The following is a 10,861-nucleotide window of genomic DNA, read 5'->3' on the forward strand; positions in this document are numbered from 1 at the left end:
TGAAAAGCTTGTGGACCTTGTTATTAGTTGGAGTTCATTCCCTGTTCTCTGAGAACGTTCTACGGAGACGCTTGTTAGAAGTTAGTTGGCACATGCCCTGTTTACACAGCAATTTGGTGGTTTTTGCAAGCCAAATCAATGTTGTGATCTCCGTGAGAGAAAATACAGCCAGCCTTCCACTGCTTGTAATGTTATCCTGAAGGTATTTGTTGTCATAATGGACTAAATTCACTTATGATGCCGGTGAAGATACTGAGCACTAGTACCTTGCCATACTACTACATGCCTGTTTCAGTTTACGGGTAAATGCACCAAAGACACAACATAATCAGCAAGCACAGTTTCAGTTTGATTCAATTTTATTTAAACTGTTTCAAAGCAGCTGCACTGATGACATTGCCATAATGCTCAGCGTGAGTTAGCCAACTGTGGCAATTTCGAATATAACTCTGAATGTGTTCGTCTGAAAGAGGAATGTCAGACATGCCTAGGATGTCTTGAGAGTGAGTAAAACACAGGCAAATTTTCATTTTTAGGTGAACTATCCCTTTAACACATTTTAGAAAAAAAAAGTCAACCACCCCTTTAAATTATCTAGGCCAAAGTATATAAAGTTATAGAAAAGCGTAATAGTCACTTGTTAATGTGTTATTAAATAACATATAATAGTTGCAATTATATGATTGGAGCCCAGCCTGAGATTACAAGCGATCCAAGCAGTTTTCAGGGAAATATCCCTCATCCCTCATCTGCTGGCTTATGGAATGACAAACATCAGATACAGTTCCTCAGAAAAGATGAGTTAAAGGTGGGGGATAATGGAAAGTGTTGGTGGGGCTGGATCTGATCAGGACAGAAGCTTGTGAGGTAGAGTCAGAGAAAACTGTGATTTATTCCCTGATTATGGTTAATATCCTCAGTCTGTTATATCCTGAGAATACTAGTCGGGATTCCAGCAGGCTAGGTGAACTATCCCTTTTAACACATTTTAGAAAAAAAAAGTCAACCACCCCTTTAAATTATCTAGGCCAAAGTATATAAAGTTACAGAAAAGCGTAATAGTCACATGTTAATGTGTTATTAAATAACATATAATAGTTGCAATTATATGATTGGAGCCCAGCCTGAGATTACCGTCGCGATCCAAGCAGTTTTCAGGGAAATATCCCTCATCCCTCATCTGCTGGCTTATGGAATGACAAACATCAGATACAGTTCCTCAGAAAAGATGAGTTAAAGGTGGGGGATAATGGAAAGTGTTGGTGGGGCTGGATCTGATCAGGACAGAAGCTTGTGAGGTAGAGTCAGAGAAAACTGTGATTTATTCCCTGATTATGGTTAATATCCTCAGTCTGTTATATCCTGAGAATACTAGTCGGGATTCCAGCAGGCCTAACAATACAGCACAGCTGAGCGCATATCTATAAATATGCTAAGAGGTTGGCTAGACAGAAGATAGACTCAAGCTGAGTGTATTCCATATCTCAGAGGCCATGAAGGAAAGGGGTATACATCTTCTGGTGGGTTTGGGAGCGTTAGATATTGAATGCACAATTTCTACCTCACTCAATGCATTTACAATAACTGTTATTATTATGTGCAATAATTGAATATTTACCTACATTCTCAGGGTACTCACATGATATATAATCTCACTGTGCAACTATACTAGTTATATTATATTAGTCTTAGGTGGGAATACAATGTTTAAAATGTTTTTCAACAAAGTCTCTTATGCTCACCAAGGCTGCGTTTATTTTTTTTATCTGACAAGTCTATAAAAAAAATTCGCTTTTAAATAACAACCACATTAGAAGAATCCCAAGAGGAGCCTTTGAAGATTTGGAAAACCTAAAATATCTGTGAGCTTTTCTTTACCTCTTTTGATTGCTTATTAAAATATTGAAATTGTGGATAAATAAAAATACAGAAAGAGTGATGCTTTATGGATAAAAGCTTAAGTTCTGAGTTAGAGAAGTCAAGTAATATTAATTTTAAAGCATAGCTACTGTACAACCACTGCCTGAAAGTTCAAGTTAAAATGTACAGTATAGTAGGTGATATGATAAAAATGTTCCCTTTAACTTGATTTCAGAACCATGAGCCAACATGTTGCACCATGCTCACCACTTGTATGAATGATTCAGTCATTACTACTGCCATTGTTTGACACAGAAGAGAGTTGAGGTCATGGAAAGAGACTCTCACACATGTGGGAAACTTAATTGTCTGCACTGTAAAATTATCTGTCTGACGGCCCTGACCCAAAAGTGCGGAGATCAGAGTCAGGCGGAGCTGGAGTAATTGCTCTCTGGGCAGACGCTGCACAGTTCCTGTCTTTGTTCGTCACAGAGCAATTTGAGAATCTGTAACTTTAGTTGTGGTAAGAGCAGCCTGTGTTTTTATTTAAATGCAGTTGGTTGTTTGAAATGTTTCACACCTGGTTTTGCCTACCTGCACTGTAAAATTATCTGTCTGACGGCCCTGACCCAAAAGCGCGGAGATCAGAGTCAGGCGGAGCTGGAGTAATTGCTCTCTGGGCAGACGCTGCACAGTTCCTGTCTTTGTTCGTCACAGAGCAATTTGAGAATCTGTAACTTTAGTTGTGGTAAGAGCAGCCTGTGTTTATATTTAAATACAGTTGGTTGTTTGAAATGTTTCACACCTGGTTTTGCCTAGATAACATCTAAACTCAGCTGCTAAGAGAATACAGTAAGAGTAAAGTATGTGTAGGTCAATCTCACCAACTTGTCAAAAACATGTCTGGTCATATTTCACCCCCAAATCAAAATAAATACATATTTCTGCTTTAACCCTCTAAGCGCCAAAGTCGCAAAATTGCGATAAGACGTCATACTTAATAAAATAGACTGTAGTTCCTAATATGGTGTAATATCTCATTTGTATTCCCTACCACTAGATGACAGACATGTAGTACTTCGATTCTAGACCAAAATTACGTCACGTTCCTATTCAAAGTGTTCGAGGAAATAGCAGAGCAAGTGAGCGATCGTGTCATTGATGCGGAAGCAGTTCAGTTCATAGCGTGCGAATAAATTGTGAGATTTGTGAGAGAAAATCGCCAAATGGCTAATAAAAAGTTGTACCGTGAGGATGTGTTGCAAATGTTGTTCGCCGATTCTGAAGTGGAATATTTGTCTTTTGGAAATGACGATCGGTCGTCTAATAATCACGCTTCTCCCGGTGCCACCGTGCAAGGCGAGAGTGTTCACGAAGCACAAACAAGTGATCATTTCGACCCTTTGCCCAACGGGGATGGGGTGGCAGGGGTGGACGTGGTCGTAGTGTCCATAGGAGAGCTGTTGCTAGAGGTAGAGGCAGCAGGGGTAGGAGAAATGGGGCTGGAAGTAGCACTAGCTCTTTGGATCCACTCAGAGCGGCTCTGGATCCAGTGCCCCAAAGAAGTGGTACACGGTGCAGACAGTGTGGGGTAGGTCTGTGCGCTGTGCCATGCAATGAGAGGTACCATACTCTCGAGAACTATAAACTGTGTCACCTAGATACCTGATTGGGCAGATAGCTGGCCAACTGATCAAAAAATAGGCACATGCATTTTACTATGGCACAGTAATATAGTAATAATTTACTACTTTCTCCTGTTTTACTGTTGATTTCCTCTTTTCCTGATCATTTGGAATGAGGATAAAAAGACAAAAAAAAACATGCAAATAAGTTCAAACATCCATTCAATATCAATAATTTCCTGAATATTACTGATGAACTGATCAAAAAGTAGGCTACTGTTCACATGCGTTTATACTCTCTATATAGTATAGTACTATAGTAATAATTTAGTACTTTCTCCTGTTTTATTGTTGGTTTCCTCTTTTCTGATCATTTGGAATGAGGATAAAAAAACAACAACATGCAAATAAGTTCAAACATCAGTTCAATATCTACTATTTCCTGAATATTATGAAATTCAAGATGGCCGCCTCTGATGACGTCATAATATGCAGATTAGACAAGCATATTTACACCCCACATAAACTTTCGGTCATGCCCAACATTTTTCTAATTTACATTAGATCTCTATCTTTAAGCCCTTTCAAGCCACAAGCTTTTGAAATCTTGATGTCAAAATCCAGCATTTTTCCAAAAATCCCTGGCACCTAAAGGGTTAAGAAAATTAAGCATTTTTTTTTTATCACCACTATGACAAATTTTGCATTGTGGCATTAATTATTATTATTACTTTACACATTATTATTGGGACATCCATCCCTACCCCTAAATAAAGAAATATGTATTTATTTTATTTATTTACATTATTTTATTTATTTTTTATGTATTTATTTGTATTTTTTTTTCATCATATATATATACTGCCAAAACAAGCCAAAAAAAAGTAGTTCACTCTTAGTGTATCGTGTATCCATCACTAATTTTCTTTTTAAGAATTATAATACAAAAATATTTGTACAACTCACTGGTGATTGACCACTGGACTGTGTGAAGCCTAAACAATCTCTACAAGAGGCTGAACAGTTGGAGCCCACTGTTATTCTAGTGCTGGTGGTCTAAATGACAAACGCTGACTTCACAGACTACAACTCGTGTGTCACTCCAGATAAACATACTGAGTATTATAAGTCTCAGGCTGAGTATTATTTCATTCATTACCTGGTCTTGGGCGGTACAACCATCAGACACATGTGATAGTTCACACAGTCATGATGTCCAGCTGTGGAGTTGTCTGAAAGAGTACTTTAAAATGTCCCCTTCTGGTTACTCAAGCAAGGTCCAGTGGTCCAGACAAAGTGAATGTAACCTGCTTTGTGGCTGGTTTGTCATTTTACCACTGTAATTCAGACACTGTAAACATTCAACAGGGTTTTGCATAAGAAAACCTCACATTTTTCAGGGTTATTATTGTGAAATGAAATCTAAAAAAGGGTTGATTTTATTCCCGTTTTATAGTTACATAACATATTTAGTTTAACTTTATGTACTAATATAACTAAAACTGAAATACAATTCATTTTAAAAAACAACAAAAACACACAACTAAAACTTTAAAATGAAAATAAAAATTGAAATCCCAATATTATCTAGAAGAACTAATATTATAATAGTTTAATTAGCCACCAGCTGGATTTTTTTTTTTTTTTACATATATAGTGGGGTCCAAAAATCTGTTTTTTCTTTTTTGTTTTTTTTTTAATCATTGAAACCTGGACATAAGTAGAAAATGTTAGGAATTCAAAACGTTTAAAGGCATTTTGAGGAACAATATTCATATACACTTTTCAGTTTGACTTTTTACTCAAATTGTTACTGATAATATCAATAGAGAAATTAATATCAATGGAGTAATATTGAAAAAGAAATTTTTTTCCTAATGATTTCAGTTTCCATCATGGTCTGAGTGATATTCCCATTACAGTAATAATATTATTGGCAGATTCTTAACTTGAACAGCTCTCACATCTTAAAGTGCATTGCTTTAGTGGTGCTTATATATGCAAATATTGAATACTTGTATGGGAAGGCACGGCATATCTGCAGCATATACTTCCTGTGGGATGGTGTCATAGTCCTTAAGGTCACAGGATCATGTGGTTTATGTGACTGAGCGCTGGTTCTCAACAGAACAGGAAAACCACAAACTTTCCTTCCTGTTTCCCACAGGCCACCCTATCTGTGTTATCAGTATACAGTCAATATGCAACAGTTTTTTTTCTATTATTCCTGCATTATCTGATTAAAAAGTTCATTTTGATCTTTATTTCTGTGTGTACATGTCGTGCATGTTTTATTTTTCTTTTCTCTGTTAAAAATAGGAGATCCCTCAATGTTTGACACTCGCTATGTACTAATATTCCTGAATAATTCTTTCAGCTATTTGTACAAGAATGAAATCCAGGCGATAGACAGAGAAGCTTTTAAGGGGCTCGTCTCTCTAGAACAGCTGTAAGTAACCTTTTGCCTTGTCACCTCCTGTCTAGTTTTTAATATCTCTCAAAGTTAAAGGAATAGTTCACACAATTTCTGATGCAAAGCTATTGTACAGCTTTCAGAAAACTCAGAATATAGTGCATATAATGAAGTCACTATAATGATATTTTTATGATGAAAAAATATCTCCAGTTATGATTTATTATGGGAATTGCATTGTAAAAAACAACCAACAATTAAAAGAAAGAAAAGAAAAGATATATATATACAGTGGGTACGGAAAGTATTCAGACCCCCTTAAATTTTTCACTCTTTGTTATATCATGGTAATAACATTCAAAATGAACTGAGGAAAAGCTCTAGATACTATGTTTATGGCAAGTAAAACAATGTGACTCTCTCTCACAGATACCTGCACTTCAACAACATTGAGTCATTGGAGCCGGTGTCTTTCTCTCATCTACCCAAGCTGGAGCGGCTGTGAGTTACGCATGCATCTCAAACCTCAAATCGTCACTCCGATCCCTACAGGGTTGCATGTTTAGTCATGACAACACGTCCCTTTTGAAATGAGATTAAAAAAAAGACGAGCGTGTAGGCAAATGTGTGCTATGAGCTGTAGCCTATGCTCTAGTTTGTTTTGAGAGAGGAATTGTCTTCAAATGAATGTTTTGACCCTGTAAACCCTGACATATGAAAGAAAAATCATGTGTGTTTTTGATTGTATCATATTTTATACATAAGGATTTTTTTGGCTCATATAGTATGTTGAAGGGAGAATATGGAGCTCATACTGGGTAAAAATATGCAATTTGGATTCTGATATTTATGTAGGCAAAGAGTAAGATGAAATTCTGATAGCTGTAAATCAGATCTTATAGCAGATACTATACATAAAAGTATATAAATATCTTAAATATGCCAATTGTGTACAACAGGTTTATTGAGATTCACTTTTCTCTGTTGTCGGAATGAAAATTGTTTCTCCTCCAATTCCAGTGTTGAAACTATTCCAAAAAATTAAGGGTGCAATTTGCACTCAGTTTGTTTGGGTAGATTTCATCCCATGTGTTGGGTAAAGATAGGGTGACCATATTTTTAAAGTAGCCCCCAAATTAGTGCAGTGACCATATCCCAAATATCAGAATTCAAAATACAGTCACTGTTATGCAGATTGATCATAAACATAGCTAAAATGTTTCAATACAAGCATTTCAGTCAAATGTAATTTATGCAAACCAACCCATTGGCAACAGTTTAAAAGTAGCCCAAATCCATTGAAGAAAACGCGGACTTGACAGCCCTGCGTCCAACACGAGCTGCAGGAGTCAGATTTGACTGATCATGGGTCGAGAGTAAGGAGAGATGACCGACAGACTATGGTGGCGGATTTGCTGCTCAACAGATCCTGAGCTCATTGACAAATATCTTAGATCGTAAGATGTGCTTCCTTTACACAGAGTACGCATGATTGCGAAATCGAAAGTGAACCACGAGCACTCATTCAAAAGGGATTTCAATATTGCACATATTGATAGCTCTGCTCACTGATGCGCGAAAATGATATGCAGTATTGGAATGTTGGCGGGACTGGACACAAAAATCGCAGGAGCGGAAAAGACATGTTGTGGGAGCAGGCCGGTAATGGTCAGAAATTCAGTGGAAGCAGGATTAAGAAAACAGTCTTACAAAAACGAATACAAAAGTGCAGACAATGAATAACGACTGTAGAAAGCAAAAGCCGAATCCCGGACATTTTGGGAGATTTAGAAATAATTTTTTTAGGTCCAAAAAGACGACGTTATGGTCACCCTAAGACCACTTAAATGTAAAGACTAAGATGCACAAAATAAATTAGTCTTTTAAATTAAGTCTACACAATACTTTAACAAAGTATTAACAAAATGTAAGTAATATGAACTCTTGATTAACACTTAATGTTTTTGTATGTAGCAAAGCACATGCTTACAGTGAACAAGTAAGAAGTTCCATGCCACTGCACTTATTTAGTAACAGCTATTCATCATTGAGTGACTTCAGTATGAAGGTTCAGGTCTTTCTCTTTACTTAAAAACACATAAAATAGCACTTAATGCCACCATTTACTCTCATGATCCAGCCCTGTGCAAAGCATGCTGGGAACTAACAATCCACTGCCCAGTTTCAGGTAATCCCAGCAGAAATAGATCAGTTTTTAATTTTTAAGTGGATTGTGTTGTTTAGCTCAAATTGTACAAGCAGCTTAAATCATTTTTATTACAGTTTTCTCTGTCGCATTTCTTTCTGTTGACCCGAATTCTAAATGTTTGGAGATTTGTTGCGCTGTACTCACACACATTCTGATGTCTTTCAATGACGGGAAAGTCACTCGCACATAAACAAGGACTAACACTTGAGTTAGGGACCAGTTCGCTGCTGGAGTTTACAGAGAAGCTAGAAGCTGGTGAAGAAGTGAAAATGTATAACGAATCTGCATCTGGAAAGTATGCCTCCCATTGTTTATTTGACTAGTTGTGAACAGTAATGTCATCCCTGGGAATGTGACCCCATCTGACCTGGTAGAAAATAAGAACATCCCTGTGGACCTTCATCTTTGCATCTCTGTTCCACAGATCAACATTTCGGAATAATTAGGCCTACAGTTTTTTCCTTCTGCTCACCAAGGCTGCACTTATTTGTTCAAAAATACAGTAAAAATTGTAATATTGTGAAATATTACAATTTAATCGGTTTGCTATAGTAATATATTTTAAAGTGTAATTTATTCCTGTGTTGCCAAGCTGAATATTCAGCAGTCATTCAACCACACCAACTACACAACCTACACATGTATCAGGGATTTGAGCAGAAAGCATTGTTTTCCAGTCTGCTACAAGTGTCACAACCATGTGAATTTGTGCTTTGCAAAAAAGGAAACAATTTTATTTTAACTAGTGGTCGACCGATATATCGCCAAGGCCGATATATCGGCCGATATTTGGCATTTTTTAAATATCAGCATCGGCCGATAAGTTTTCCTGTTTGGCCGATGCGTTTGAGGCAGGACTTTTATTTTGACGGCGCTGAGAACGGCAGCGCCTGGACACACAGTGCTCACATTCTCCTCCTCTTGTTCGCTGTTGTCCTTAACAGTTCTGTCTAAATACGGATAGAAGTCTGTCTAATAATCAGATAGAACAAAGGAATTAAAATGTATACAAAAAGTCTTATAACGACTGCTTTAATATTATTAGTAATAGAAAGGCAAACATTATAATACTTTCTTGTTTGCCATCAGCATTCAGCAAATACGCATTTATATCATTTAAACAAATCTTTGAATGTCTAATAAACATCCAATTTCAAAAACCTTGCAAACTGAAGTGTGCATGTGTATCCTGCATGATCAATGCCTGTGTTCTCTGTGTGACGGTCGGTCCGTGTGAATTGAATGCGGACCGGAGGAGAGTTCAGCTTCACTGGAGACGTGCGATCGACAAACTTTAAACTCGTGATTTTAAATTATGCTGCCGCAGCTACATGCGACTATCCCAGCCGCTTGCAGGGACGCTCGGTCGCAACTCTCACTGCAGAGGAGCTCAACTGTGGTGAGGCCATTCACACACATAAACACACACCAATATACACATAGTTTTCAAATCAAAAACAAAATGATGAACTGACACTAAATTATTGAAAGATTTAAAGCATCTGCCCCCACATGATTCTGCTCAATTGGACCACTCAATGTCTTTGAACATTTTAATCATCATAATAAATAACAGATGCTGATCTGGTTTTGGGAGCTGGATTATGGAGAGATTTCCCAGATGTGTCATTGTTTGCATGCTACGCCACCTCCTCGTGAAACACTGGAAGGAGTGAAGGGTCAAACGTGACTCTTTTCAGTTTCAACCATCTGTGAAACAAATACAGGTCAACTCTACTGGGCTTTCTGACGTCAGAATTGTCAGCTGGGGAAAAAAGCAGCTCAGATATTGGGTTAATTACCAGTTCAGTGGTTAACTGAAAAACAAATTATGGTAATCTTAATATACAGAACTATTTGAAATACTAAGGTTTTTGTACCTTTAATGTACTAACTGATACAATAGAAAGCCACTTGATGAATCAGAGTTCATTGTTAGTGGCCTGGCCATAAGGTTCATAAACACAAAACACCATCAGGATAACACACAACACTAAAATAATGCAATAAGCATTAACTAAATAACAGGTAATATAACACAGAACACCCTAATGTACATAACTGATAACAAAAATAAGAAGAAACTACACTATTTAAGTCAAATATAATCATATGACATGTCTCATGCAGGGACTTTTAAAAATTGATTTTTAGTGTTTTTCACCATAAACAATACAGTAATTTATAGATTTTACTTGCAAAAACATGCATTTTATTTGACCGTTAAATGAAATGATCTGATGGTTTTTCCACTGTATATGTTACGTGACTTACAGTTAAAAAGGTATTTTGCTGTGGCATTTTTTTTTACAGTTTTACAGTGGTTCGAAACGGAAGCCTTTTATAATTTCAAGTGCTCAAACTACTGTCAAACCACCCACAGAAAAAGTAGTTAGCTGCTGCACTACAAGCTACGAACAAAACGTAATGGACTACACTGAAGCTATTTCAAGGCTATTAACATGTAACACATAGAACCATCAGATAATAAAACATATTCGTACAATTGCAGCAGTATTTATTTGGCGGAACTCACTCATTTAATTGATTTTATTTCATTTTTAGTAATAAATGATTAAACATACTATTTATTTTATTACTATTATGTTCAATAAAATAGAAATGAAACGAATAATTGATATAATAATTATTTCCGTCTACATATTTTCTCTGAAATGTGGTCCATTGGGTGACCTCTGAGCAGCAGTAGAGGTTTCAGTACAGTAGCAGTTGTGCTCGATAGACTTGCTCAGG

General features: G+C 36.8%; 1 long non-coding RNA gene across 1 annotated transcript; it reads left to right on the plus strand.

Moving 5' to 3' along the window:
• The first annotated feature begins 1,790 nt into the window (after positions 1-1,790).
• Positions 1,791-6,401, plus strand: LOC107558484 (uncharacterized). The gene is made up of 3 exons (XR_001605484.1): positions 1,791-1,862; positions 5,863-5,934; positions 6,328-6,401. It is a non-coding gene; the product is annotated as an uncharacterized lncRNA (long non-coding RNA).
• The last annotated feature ends 4,460 nt before the right edge of the window (positions 6,402-10,861 follow it).

Source organism: Sinocyclocheilus grahami, unplaced genomic scaffold, assembly GCF_001515645.1.
Source record: "Sinocyclocheilus grahami isolate Dianchi unplaced genomic scaffold, SAMN03320097.WGS_v1.1 scaffold646.1, whole genome shotgun sequence".
In the NCBI taxonomy this organism is placed as follows: domain Eukaryota; kingdom Metazoa; phylum Chordata; class Actinopteri; order Cypriniformes; family Cyprinidae; genus Sinocyclocheilus; species Sinocyclocheilus grahami.